At 31.8% G+C, this 14,399-nt stretch overlaps 1 pseudogene; it reads right to left on the bottom strand.

Moving 5' to 3' along the window:
* Window positions 1–375: 375 nt before the first annotated feature.
* On the bottom strand, window positions 376–1,802 carry LOC135950425 (uncharacterized; annotated as a pseudogene).
* Window positions 1,803–14,399: the final 12,597 nt, after the last annotated feature.

Here is a 14,399-nt window from a genome sequence, read left to right on the forward strand (position 1 = left end):
GGTTACAGCTTTATTCAATTTACAACACAAAACGGTTAAAAACCATTAAACAAAACAAATCTTAAAACGTTAACAAAGAATAAAAAGCGACACTAGGAAATGTAAATCATACCAAAATTAAAACAACAAATTCTTGTTAAAACCACCAACAAACAACAGAATAAGAAATATTCATAGATGAAAGAAAAAACTTGTTAAAAAAACACCTTTGTTAAGGTCAAGATTAAATATTTATTATGTACATTGGATTCTTATTTGTCTAAATGCCACACAAAATAATAATACACACGACTACTTAGCAGATTAACAACGAATGAATGGTTACAATGAAAGCGTTAGGCGCTGAAACCATGTCTCATTTTGGTTCCCTCTGCTTTAGAGCAGTTGTCGGCACTTATAGCTATCAGGGCAGTTTTTATTTTGTCGAGGATATAAAAGATATTTTTTTTTGTTAATTAAATACTCGTTAAACCCTTGTGGGGGTCTCGGTTTAACAGAAAAAACATTTTTCCATTTTTTTTCAATTTGCTTTCTTATTGTCATATACATTTGAAAACAGTTTGTAAAAGGTATATCATGAGGATGAGAATCAGTACATAATATTGGATCACTGTTTACGTTATTTCCTGTATTGGACGATTTTACCTCATCATTTTTTGCTCTAATTTTCCTTTTCCTAGGATGAAGTTCTGCTATATTTCCCATTGTTTCTTTTGATGATGAAGTAGACGAGGTAGAGGGACTTGGGAGGTTTAATATATTATCAGCTTCAAATGATGTACTTTGGTGTGTGGGACTGATATTTGCATCGAATTTCTATCATGAGTAGTTAACCCAATTCGATGTGCACTCCTTAAAACTCGCAAATTTTTCTCTTCATTCATTAGTTTGCAATTTTTATCGTCTCCTACTGTACACGATAGATTAATCTTGATGGGACTATCTCGGGGACTTGTATTTAAAATTGAAGCATCCCGTTCATTTGAATCGCTATTCGAACTAACAACATATGGCAGTGCGGCATTTCTTGAAGTACTAATTTTACCGGTTCGTGAACCATTTCCATCATTATCAATAGCACAACTTTGTTGGGGAATCACAATTTTTAGAGGGGGAACTTTTAGTCCTCCATTGCAGAGTGGATCACTCTTTGAATCATCGTCATCTAAATCCGTATCGTGGAATTTATTTTTAACTTCATCCTTATCACATAAATACAAACTTTTATTGGAAGAAGTTGTAGAATTTTTAGAATTAATCGCTTGCTTAAAATTTTTATCCAATCTGTTTGGTATACGAATATTATTTTGTTTTGTGTCCTTAGTATTTTCCAGATCTTTTCTTTTTTTCTTTTTAGTATCATCAATTTCATCGCTTTCATCTTCATCAATATCAGAAAAATGTCGCTTTGTGAAATTATTTGTTGATTCAGATGCGGAAATACTTTCAAAGTTAATCTCCTTTTTAGCATCACTTAAAAGATCATCACTCTTTTCTTTAACATCGACTTTTTCAACCGCACTAGAGTCTTCGAAGTCCTCATCCTTTTTATTTTCTTTATTTTTTTGAGTTAATCGAGAGTTATCAGATGAGGCTGTCATTTGAATTAAAAGTGCCATTTGCTGTCGCTCTGACATTGGAGTATTTGTGTTCGGTCTTGCTGGTGCAATTCCAGTGCTACATCCAATAGCCCGTGGTCTTGGGGGAGGCATACTATTTTTCTCAATATTTTACGTAATTTAACACTTAAAGTTATTATATTTTGCACAATATATAAAACACATTGATAAATTTACTTGAATATATTGGGCAAAAAAAAAAAAAAAAAAAAAAAAAAAAAAAAAAATAAAATCAGGGTTGTGTGTGGCTAAGAATGCCATTTTATTCATTTATTATAGTGATGGTAATATATAACAATATGCAAATACTGATTACTAGTTACTATTACAAGATTGCCATGTTCTTATATTATGTTAATGGTATGACATATACATATACAACATCTCCCTTCTTAAGTCAAAATAGTGTAATATAAAATAATGATTTACAATAAATATAATATAAGTATAAATGTTAATGTTAATAAAAATAATTTATAAATTAAGTTTCTTAGGCTGTTTTACAATTCGACCTTTTCTTGTTATATATTCCTTGGAATCATTATTAACTGATGGTAATTCAACACTTGTCTGACTGTTTGTTTGGTATTCTTGATTAACTGGATTTTCTATTATTTTATTTTCTGATCTTTTCTTTATATGATCTTGACTTCTTCTGTAAAGAGAACCATTAGAATCTTTTACTATAAATGACCTTGGTTCTTTACATGAATCTATAATTTGTCCTTGAAACCAACAACTTGTTGGAGTTCTTTTAAACATAACATTATCTCCCTCCTGTAAAGGTTCAACTCTTCTAGCAGATTGGTTGTAATAATCTGAATATTTCTGAATGTTTGAATTCAACTTTTTAGTATATTCGTTCTTATTAATAACATTTGGTTCTAAATTTTTTAAAATAGATGGTATCTTTGTTCTTAAGGACCTTGACATTAAGAGCTCTGCTGGACTTGGTAGATTATCTTTTGGTGTTGTTCTATATTGAAGCAATGCCACATAAGGGTCTGAATGACTTTCTTGAGATTTTAATAACATTTTCTTGATTGTCTGAACAGAACGTTCTGCTAACCCATTGGACCTTGCCAAATAAGGACTAGATGTTTTGTGCTCAATTCCCCAATTATGGCAGAAGTCTTTAAAGTCCCTAGAATTATAAGGTGCGCCATTATCTGTTATTAATATAAAAGGAATTCCGTGTCTAGAAAAAATCGATTTTAATTTAAGTATAACTTGGGAACTATTGTACCCTGAATTAAGTAATTCTATTTCAATGTACTTAGAGTAATAATCAACCACAAGTAAATATGTTTTCTTGTTGAACTCGAATAAATCACATCCTAGCTTAAACCAGGGCATATCCACAATTTCATGAGGAACTATTTCCGATTTTGTTTTCGAGTTTTGGTAACGCATACACACCTCACAGTTTGAAACTACATTCTCAATGTCATTGTATAAATTGGGCCAATATACTGACTGTCGAGCTAGGTCTTTGCATCTCTGTATTCCCATGTGTCCCTCATGTATTTTTGACAGAACTGATCTACGTAAGCTTTCTGGAATTAAAATTTGATGATTCTTTAGTAAAACGCCATCCAAAACTGAAATTTCTTCCTTTATCCTAAAATATGGCATCACCAATGGTTCAACATTCTTTTTATTATTTGGCCACCCGTTTTCTACATACGCAATAATCTTCTTAAACGTTTCATCTTCTCCTGTGTGTTCTCTAAGAATGTCCATTCTTGTAAAAGGTGTTTCTAAGCACGAAGCCACAAAATTGCAATGAAGAGAAGTTTCCTCATCCATTTCAGTTAATATTGTCTCTGATAAGGGCGCTCTTGATAGAGTATCAGCTATTTGCAGCTCTTTTCCTGGTTTGTAAGCTACGGACAAATTGTATAACTGTAACCGTAACATAAATCTTTGAAGTCTAGCTGGAATTTTGTACAGTGGCTTGTCAAATAAACTAACCAAAGGTTTATGGTCAGTTTCAACCAAAACCTTTGACCCATATACGAATTGATGAAACCTAGTACAACCAAACAGAATTGCAAATAATTCCTTCTCAATTTGAGCATAGTTTTGTTGTGATTCTGTCAATGAAACTGATGCATATGCTATTGGATGTTTATTATGCATAATTGTAGCACCAAGTGCAAATTTTGAAGCGTCAACGGACAACGTCAACTCTTTATTTGGGTCGAAATATGTTAATACTGGCGATTTTGTTATTTCCGATTTAAGATTCTGAAACTCTAACTCATGTCTCTCCGACCAATGCCATTGAATATCATTCCTCAAAAGTTCTCTTAAATTTTTATTTTTTAACGCTAAATTTTCTATAAACGCGCCTAAATAATTCACCATCCCCAAAAATCTTTGCAATTCCTTCACATTTTCCGGTTTAGGCATTTCAACAATAGATTTTATTTTATCTGCATCCGGTTTAATTCCAAAATTACTAAAAATATGACCTAGAAATTTTATCTCCGTTTGAAAAATTTTGCATTTAGACCTATTAAATCGTATTCCCACATCCTTTGCCCTTTGAAAAACCAATTCCAAAATTCTAAAATGTTCCTCTTTTGTAGACGAATAAATCAAAAAATCATCAATATAAATTATCAGCCCCGGAATATCGCCAAATAATTTTACCATTTCTGCATGAAAAATTTCAGGTGCAGAATTAATTCCGAATGGTAATCTCAAAAACCGGTAACGCCCAAAAGGCGTATTAAATGTACATAACTTTGAGGACTGTTCATTCAATGGAACCATCCAGAACCCACTGTTAGCATCAAGAGCAGTGAAATACTTCGAACCATTTAGTTTGGCTTTACAGTCTTCAATATTTGGAAAAGGAAAATGTGGCCTTAAAATGGCCTTATTTAAATTTCTAGGGTCCAAGCAGAGTCTTAAATTTCCGTTAGGTTTCGAAACAAGTACAATTGAATTTACCCATTCAGTTGGTTCACTAACCTTTTTTATCACATTCAAATTTTCCATTCTGTTCAATTCCATTTTTAGTGGATCATACAATCTAAATGGAATCTTTCGTGGTGGATCAATTACAGGAGAGATATCCTTCTTTACTCTCAAATTACATTCGCCACGTAAAAGACCAAGGCCTCCAAACACATCAGAATACTTTTCAAAAATTTTATTTACGGACAAAATATTCAAATTTTTAACTAAATTCATTTCAATTGCTGACTGAAGACCTATTATATTTTTGCATTGGATATCTACTACAAAAAATTTTAGAATATATGTTTGATTCTCATGAACAACTTTCAAATTTACACTTCCTAAAACTGACAACTTTTCTCCACTAAATGTAAAAATATTAACTTTAGTTTTCTTTAATAAGTTCTTAGTATTTAACTTATTTATAGAGTGTGTTGAAATGATATTAGCTTGAGCTCCAGTATCGATTTGACATACCATTTTGTTGTTTTCAATTCCCACCTCTATATTCCATTCTGCTACTGTTGATTTTGTTGTTTTAGAAAGAGCGCCAATAAATAAATCCTCTTCTTCTTCATCATTATCATAGTCGCCATCTTCGTCGATATTGACGTTTTTGACATATCGTTTTTTCATGAAGCACATTTTTGCAAAATGACCGCTTTTCCCACAATAGTGACATTTGACGCCTTCGGCCGGGCATTTGTTTTTATGGACTAGACCACATCGACCACAATGTGCAACCTGTTGTTTGTTGTAATTTGCAGACTTAAACGTTTTTCTGCGTACCATATTAACGACTGGTTCGTCATCTTGGATGTCCTCCAGTTTCAAAGCATTTTCTTTAGCCATAGCTATGGATTTAGCAATAGCAATAGCCCTATCCAAGGGAATACCACCCTCTGCCAATAACCTCTCTCGGATATTTCCATTTTTTGGCGACAAGCCGCAGGTAAAAATGTCCCTGACGAGATCTTCCCGCAATCCACCAAATTCGCAGTTTAAACTTAAGTTTTTCAAAATTGTGACATATTCATCAATTGCTTGATTTGGTTGTTGTTTGCAAATGAAAAATTTGTGGCGCTCCATTGCTATATTTACTTTTGGTATAAAAAAGCTTTCAAATTTTTCCACCAATGTTGAGTAGGTAATAGTATCAACATTCTCGTTAAAGGAGTTAAAAATCTCAAGGCAATCGCTGCCTAGATGGTGAAGTAATAAGGCTACTTTACGACGATCTGCTTGTGTTTCCAAATTTGAAGCAGTCATAAATATTTTAAATTGGGTGTACCATAGCTTCCACTCCTTATCCCACTTCTGACACCATGTTGTGTGTGGCTAAGAATGCCATTTTATTCATTTATTATAGTGATGGTAATATATAACAATATGCAAATACTGATTACTAGTTACTATTACAAGATTGCCATGTTCTTATATTATGTTAATGGTATGACATATACATATACAACAAACATGTCCGGTGATTTACTTGCAAACAACACGAATGTCAACGAAAGCTAAGTTTAGCTTCAAGCGAAGGTCAGTATAGAGTCAAAGTTTAGTTGCACTCGTAGGGGTTTATAGAGTGAAAATTTAGCATCAATCGTAGGTCTTTACAGAGTCTAAGTTTAGCTTCAATGGTTGATCTTTATAGAGGCTAAGTATAGCTTCAATATTAGGTCTATACAGAGTCTATGTTTAGCTTCATTCGAAGGTCTTTATAGAGTCTAAGTTTAGCTCCATTCGAAGGTCTTTATAGAGTCCAAATTTAGCCTCAATCGAAGGTCTTTATAGAGTCTAAGTTTAGTTTCAATCGTTGATCTTTATAGAGTCTAACTATAGCATCAATTGTTGATCTTTATAAAGTCTAAGTTTGGGTTCAATCGTAGGTCTTTATAGAGTCTAAGTTTAGCTTCAATCGTAGGTCTTTATAGAGTCTAAGTTTAGCTTCAATCGTAGGTCTTTATAGAGTCTAAGTTTAGTTTCAATCGAAGGTCTTTATAGAGACTAAGTATAGCATCAATCGTTGATCTTTACAGAGTCTAAGTTTAGCCTCAATCGAAGGTATTTATAGAGTCTAAGTTTAGCTTCAATCGTAGGTCTTTATTAGAGTCTAGGTTTAGCTTCAATCGTTGATCTTTATAGAGTCTAAGTTTGGCTTCAATCGTACGTCTTTATAGAGTCTAAGTTTAGCTTCAATCTTTTATCTTTATAGAGTCTAAGTGTAGCATCAATCGTAGGTCTTTATAGAGTCTAAGTTTAGTTTCAATCGTAGGTCTTTATAGAGTCTAAGTTTGGTTTCAATCGTAGGTCTTTATAGAATCTAATTATAGCATCAATCGTTGATCTTTATAGAGTCTAAGTTTGGTTTCAATCGTAGGTCTTTATAGAGTCTAAGTTTAGCTTCAATCGTAGGTCTTTATAGAGTCTAATTATAGCATCAATCGTTGATCTTTATAGAGTCTAAGTTTGGTTTCAATCGTAGGTCTTTATAGGGTCTAAGTTTAGCTTCAATCGTAGGTCTTTGTAGAGTCTAAGTTTAGCTTCAATCGTAGGTCTTTACAGAGTCTAAGTTTAGCCTCAATAGAAGGTCTTTATAGAGTCTAAGTTTAGTTTCAATCGTAGGTCTTTATAGAGTCTAAGTTTGGTTTCAATCGTAGGTCTTTATAGAATCTAAGTTTAGCTTCAATCGTTTATCTTTATAGAGTCTAAGTTTAGATTCAATCGAAGGTCTTATATAGTCTAAGTCTATGTTTAGCTTCATTCGAAGGTCTTTATAGAGTCTAAGTTTAGCTTCATTCGAAAGTCTGTATAGAGGCTAAGTTTGGTTTCAATCGTAGGTCTTTACAGATTCTATGTTTGGTTTCAATCGTAGGTCTTTATAGAGTCTAAGTTTAGCTTCAATCGTAGGTTTCAATCGTGGGTGTTTACAGAGTATAAGTTTAGCCTCAATCGTAGGTCTTTGTAGAGTCTAAGTTTAGTTTCAATCGTAGGTCTTTATAGAGTCTAAGTTTAGCTTCGATCGTAGGTCTTTATAGAGTCTAAGTTTAGCCTCATTCGAAGGTCTTTATAGAGTCTAAGTTTAGCTTCAATCGTTGATCTTTATAGAGTCTAAGTTTGGTTTCAATCGTATGTCTTTATAGAGTCCAATTTTAGGTTTATTTGAAGGTCTGTACAGAGTCTAAGTTTAGTTTCATTCGTAGGGGTTTATAGAGTCTAAATTGAGCTTCAATCGTTGGGGTTTATAGAGTCAAAATTTAGCTTCAATCGTAGGTATTTATAGAGGCTAAGTTTAGCTCTAATCGTGGGTCTTTACAGAGTCTAAGTTTAGCCTCAATCGAAGGTCTTTACAGAGTCTAAGTTTAGCTTCAATCGTAGGTCTTTACAGAGTCTAAGTTTAGCCTCAATCGAAGGTCTTTACAGAGTCTAAGTTTAGCTTCAATCGTAGGTCTTTACAGAGTCTAAGTTTAGCCTCAATCGAAGGTCTTTACAGAGTCTAAGTTTAGCTTTAAACGTAGGGGTTTATAGAGTCTAATTTGAAAAAAAAGTGCCACTGATTGCTCAACAAAGCTTATGATGAATGTGTTTCGTCGGTTTCAACGTGTGAGTGATGGTTTGTAAAGTTCAGAAGAGATGTTTTTACACGGAAGAAAAAAAACGCCCAGGCCAGTCAAAAAAGTTTGAAGACCAAGAATTGAAGACATTATTCCATGAAGATTGATGTCGAACTCAACAAGAGCTTGTAAAATCATTAGGAGCTACTCAAGCAGTTTGCGAGCAGTAGTATTCATCAAAAATCAGGGAAATTGGATACCATACGAATTGAAGACGAGATACCTTGAAAGACGATTTTGATTGTCCAAAATGCTGCTTAACGCTGCAATTGAAAATAATTTTTGCACCGAAACATTACTTGCGATGAAAAATGGATTCATTACTATAAAACGAAGCGTAAAGATCGTATGTGAAGCCCGACCAACCAGCCGAATCGACACCAAATCCTAATATCCATGGCTCTGTATTTGGTGGGACAAAAGGGACATCTATCATGAACTTCTGAACTATGGCCAGACCATCACAGGTAACCTGTACCGAACGCAACTGATTCGTTTGAAACGAGCATTTTCCGAAAAACGTCCAGAATATGCGGCCCGTCATGAAAAAGTAATATTCCATCATGACAACGCTAGGTCACATGTTGGAATACCTGTTAAAAAGTATTTAGAAAGAAGCGCTCCGTCTAACTACTATTTGTTTCTATCAATGCATAACCACTATCTCTGGGATACGCTACCCTTTGGAACAGAGTATCCGATATTGGCTTGATTCTTTCTTGGTCTCAAAAGATGAGCAGTTCTTTTGGCCCGGAATCTATATATTGCCTTCTAAAATTGTGTAGCCATTAAGCAGAATCATTCGGTTGCAACTACGAATCTGTTTTCTCTGTATACTCAAAAATTATATTAGAAAATTCTAAGAAAATCGGTTCGTTTTGACTTGTATTTTTTGAACATGAATTATGTATTTGAAAATGGTCTTTGGAAGCCTTGAACTCTTTTAAAGTTTCTTTGTAATTCAATAGATTTTTTTTATTTTGTAAAATTTTAATGTTGGCTTTGCAATTTTTTTTTTTTTTTTCATTTTCCATGGATTCGTCATGTCAATAACCGTTTTCATGGACAATGAATTGTGGGGTTTGAATTTTTCTCGTTGGTTTAATTTTACCCAAAAGACATTAAAAAAAAGAAACAAAGACAGGACAGAAATAAAAATGAAAAAGCCAAAAAATAGCAAAAAAAAAAATTATAAATACATACATACTTATGTATGTACATAAATATGTAATAAATACGTGTGTGTATTCTGTTGTACATAATGTAAAATTTTAAGGAAGACCATGTTTGAGATTTATTATCTAGTTCTTAAAATAACATGCAAAAAGAGCTAAGCCTAGCAAGCTCATTTTGCATGTTATTTCTAAACTAATACGAAATTTAAAATATTATCCAACTTGATAGGTATTTATAAATCACAGTACATACCCGATTACTAAATGTATTCTGTTGGGCACAATCTCCAATATGTTTCGCATTTAAAAATTGTATCAAGGTTCTCCCACATTCGTGTTGTATACATCTGAATAACCGATCACGTTCTGAACCTGATGACTATAAGAGCCGACCACTGATGTAACTCGTTTCTGTTTAATATGGACTTTTTAACTTTTCCAATTTTGCTAGCTGTTTCAGACTAAACCCCCTGGTCACCTTTGTATCCAACCAAGTGGCATTTTATTTGTGTAGGTGTTTGAAATATTTTCGACTAGACAGGCAATTATGTTGTAAAATGTGTAAAAATAAATTTAAGGGTTAAAATGTAACAAACATAAATATTATAAAAAGTAAAGCTGTAATTTACTATGTTACAAAAAAGTTAAATAAATTGAAAAACCCAAAATTAATAAAAAAAAAAAACAGATGACAAAAAAGGTAATGATAAGAAATATGTAAAGAAACACGTTTCGAGAAGGAATATTAAACAAAACCTAAATAATATTTTAAATAATTTATGTGCTACAAGCTGTATGTAGCATTAATCGAATAAGAAATTTATGAGTTTAGAAAATGATGTAAATGTATATTTAGTTACATTTAAATGTGTCAAATATTTAATGACAGATATATTTATGTATTTTGCAATCACCAAGCAGGTCTATGAGACTGTCCCGAACTAGTGAATTTACCTATCATATATAGAGTGACAACTACTTACACGTGACTATTTATTTTAACAGATGCATGTCCTAAGCCATTGACCATTTTGGATTACAATGATACTGGCCGATAGCTGGTTCAACGTTGGATTCTCTTACCGGTCACATAGAGTCAGTTAATCATGTCTGATCACTTGGCTTACTCCAATTTATATATTTTGGTCATTTGTCACGTATGTGCTCTTTGTAGTGCAGAGAGAAGTCAATTTCTTACTTTATACATCCCTGGCAATCTAGACTGAAGGCTATTGTCTCTAAGTAACCTATATTGTAGTTACTTTAAACGTTTATTTTGTACTACACTAAATAAATATTTTACGACATTATGACAATACAACCTAATAGCAGACGGTTTGAATCCCCCAATTATGTTTAATAAAAATATGAATTCTATTAATAAATACAGTTTCTTTTTTAACTTTTCGTATTTGCAATGCCTGCTTGTTATACTTTTCAATAATATTTTCTTATTCTCGTATCGAAAATCTCTCACGGTGATTAAAATATAATCTACGAAATTCCCAAAGAGAGAATGATTGTAAAAAAATAAAACGTTTTTGGTTCCAACACCGATTCTATCTAATATTGACAAAAAAAAAAATTGAGACATTTTATTAAGAATATTTAGATATAAAGACTAAGTTAGAAATAACTTATACACACTATTCCAGCCAAACTTCTTGGTCAAACAAATTATTCTTTTGTTAATCACGTTAGCTTTTAAAAATATGTCAGATATTATCTTTTCTAAATCATTAATTTTCAAAAAAATCGCAAAAAATCTAAAGGTTCATCTTCACACTGTTTCAAAAACTATTAAACAGTATAAAGAAGACTTGAACATTTAAAGAGAACCTGGTTCAGGAAGTAAAAAGGTCTAACAGATATTGGTATGTCAAAATAAGTCGTACAACTCTTTCGAAGAGCACCGAACACTTCTATCAGAAAAGCAGCTCGTAAAGTTAAATGCTCTGATCCTTTTGTGCACAGACTCAAAGCTAATTCTAGCTTGAAATCGTATAAAGTTCAGAAAGTTCCAGATCACAATGCGGTAAAGAACTTAGAAGCAAAAGAACGAACAATTTTATAAAAAACAAGTAAGAGATCATGTCTGACAGAATTATTGATTTCATCAGACAGACGGACATGGCTTAATCGACCCCGCTATCTATAAGGATCCAGAATATATATACTTTATAGGGTCGGAAAATTATATTGTGAAAATTACAAACGGAATGACAAACTTATATATACCCTTCTCACGAAGGTGAAGGGTATAAAAATACACCAGTTGTCTAATGAATAATGAAACTTAAGATTTTTGATATTCAAACAATAATATCAACTCTCCAAAACTTCGACCTGTGGAAAGGTATTGGGCTCTTGTAAATAAGAATTAAGGAACACAGGTATGTCCTAGGACATGTCAGATTTTAAGACAGATTTTAAGACCTCGTCCAAAAAGTTAACGAAAGCAACTTTATAATCTTTAATGGGAGGATTTCCAGAAAAAGTGGATAAATTTATTAATACCGAGTAATAGGCCAATATTTTAATAAAGAATTTTTATATTGAACGGTTTAAATTTTATTTAACTTAATACACTCTCACTCTTTATAATAAAAATTAAAAGTGTCTACACCAGTGATGTTCAAAAATAAAAATGAAGATGTATTGGTGAGAGAGCTACCCAGCAAACATAATGTCAAACACTTAAAATAATAACAAAATGAAGAAAGTTTAGATTTAGAATTTTTGTCAAATAAAACCAATTTATTAAATGAATGTAATTTAAATTTTAAGGAAATGAAAAAATATAAATATAATTCTCTTAAATTTTGTATTTATTTTTGACTTTTTTTTATTGTGTTCAATTGTAATTGAAACGCGTGTGTTTGCTATGCTTCAAACAAAAACAACAATTTTTCCTCCATACTAATATTTTGTTAATGTACATACAAATAACAAAAATGTAAAATTTTAACATTCTACCAAATTAAACTTTAATCAAGACTTTTCAATAAATCAGGTAATATATTGCACTTTATCATATTAGAAACACTCTATCCCCCTCAAACAAACGCCAACATATACACAAGGTGCTGAAATAAATACTCCTGTTGTGAAACCACATTAAGATTGGAAATTTAAAGCCAGAGACAATTTTAACACGATTGTTGCCAAGTTATTACAACACGTGTTACTGCCTCAATTAAATTATTTATAGACAACAATTCGTCTTTTTTTACACTTTCCTTTCATCTTTTAGTTAGATTTGTTTTTGCGTATTCGTATAACTCTGGCTAAAGATGATAGCAGCTATAAAATACACAAAAAGAACAAAATCAACCCTTAACTGTTAAAAAATATATAAAAACAAACAGATAGACAGGACTTTGTATTGCTCAAATGTAAATGAATATTTGTAGTACAAGAAACCCCATTTACCAGGGGGAATTTAGAAAAAAAGGACTTTTTAGTTGGCACAAACAGCAACAACTACAAAATATAAAAAAAACGGTTTAGTGTAATTTAAAAAAATGGCAAAACACATTACAGAAAGTTTGTAATTTAAATTTTACATAAAGAAAAGCCAGAAAAGGAAAATTTGTAAAACACGCTTTGTAATAAAAATCTTTAATACACATTTTACTGCCAACACCAAGAGAGTCTTTTAGTTCTATTTAGTTCTTTTTTTATAACCAACAACAAAAATAAGGGGGGTATATTGAGTTTATCATTCCGTTTGTAACATATCGAAATATTGATCGTAGAAACTAAAAGGATATATATATATTCTTGGTCCTTATAAAATTCTAAGACGATCTTTGTTTGTTCGTCTTTCCTTGTATTGTTGGCATGATCGGACCTCGAGGAAAGGACGTAGGGGGTTGAAATGTTCCCCTAATATTTTGTGTTGATCAGAAATATTTCAACAAGCTCTGCGGAAATTGGCCAGAATCAGATAAATGATTTTATACAATCGGTGGTGGGTATATAAGATTCGGTACAGCCGACTACAACGCTTTTACTTGCTCTTGCTAGCTTTGTGAAATATTATTTAGTAGTTGAGTAGTAAGCGTCAGCAAACAAAGGACGTATAAACGAAACCCCCCTGTTTAAAATCATTCCCTTACTTCTGCTAAATTAAGCCATAAAAAACACTTTACCAGCAACTCTCCCATATCCTTTTTCTATATTATTTCAAGTGCAAGCCTGTTTGCAAGCATCCTCTGTAAATATTTAACGACTACATGTACAACGAGTAGTGAAGTGCATACATACTCAAATACATATTTACCACTTTTTTTGTTGTTGCTGCTATATTTACAATATTTACTCATTACATAGAGTAAAGTACTAAGTATGTAAGTATATGTAAATTATATAGTAGCAGGATATTTATACTATTTAAGGTACTTTTTGTTTGCAGCAAGTAGATTGCGACGATTGTACGATCTTTAACTAAAAATCTATCAAATTCAAAATGTCTCTAAAATTGTTCTTTAAACTTATCTAATATTATTTTGACAAAGTATAATTTTGAATTTTTTTTTTCGAAAAAAAAATGTTTAAACAAAAGAGTTAATTTAGTGAATGTTGAAGTAAAATTGTCTCGGATATTTTCAAAATTTGGATATGGGCAAATCCCAGAAACAGTCTACCAACAAAAAAATTTTGAAATGAATCAAACTTCAAATTGTTTCATTTAAATATTAAACTAATATGTTCTATATTATATTTTATATATAAACAAAATGTATTTCGATGGTCATTCATACAAAAATTACCAAATCCAACTCTAGCTCAGATATCTTAATATTATACAAAAAAAAATAATTTTTTAATGTGTTTTTATCATTACTTAAGTGTTAACAAGATGGTTCGATTGATAGTTATATTTTTGACCATTCAATTAAAATACAAATCTATTTTAAGTAGTTTCACTTTGAATGTAATTTTTCACAACTTCTCACGGAAAAAGAGATCATTTTCAAGAATCTGGAAAATTTGTAACGAGCGTCACGTAACGT

This window comes from Calliphora vicina, chromosome 2, assembly GCF_958450345.1.
Source record: "Calliphora vicina chromosome 2, idCalVici1.1, whole genome shotgun sequence".
In the NCBI taxonomy this organism is placed as follows: Eukaryota; Metazoa; Arthropoda; class Insecta; order Diptera; family Calliphoridae; genus Calliphora; species Calliphora vicina.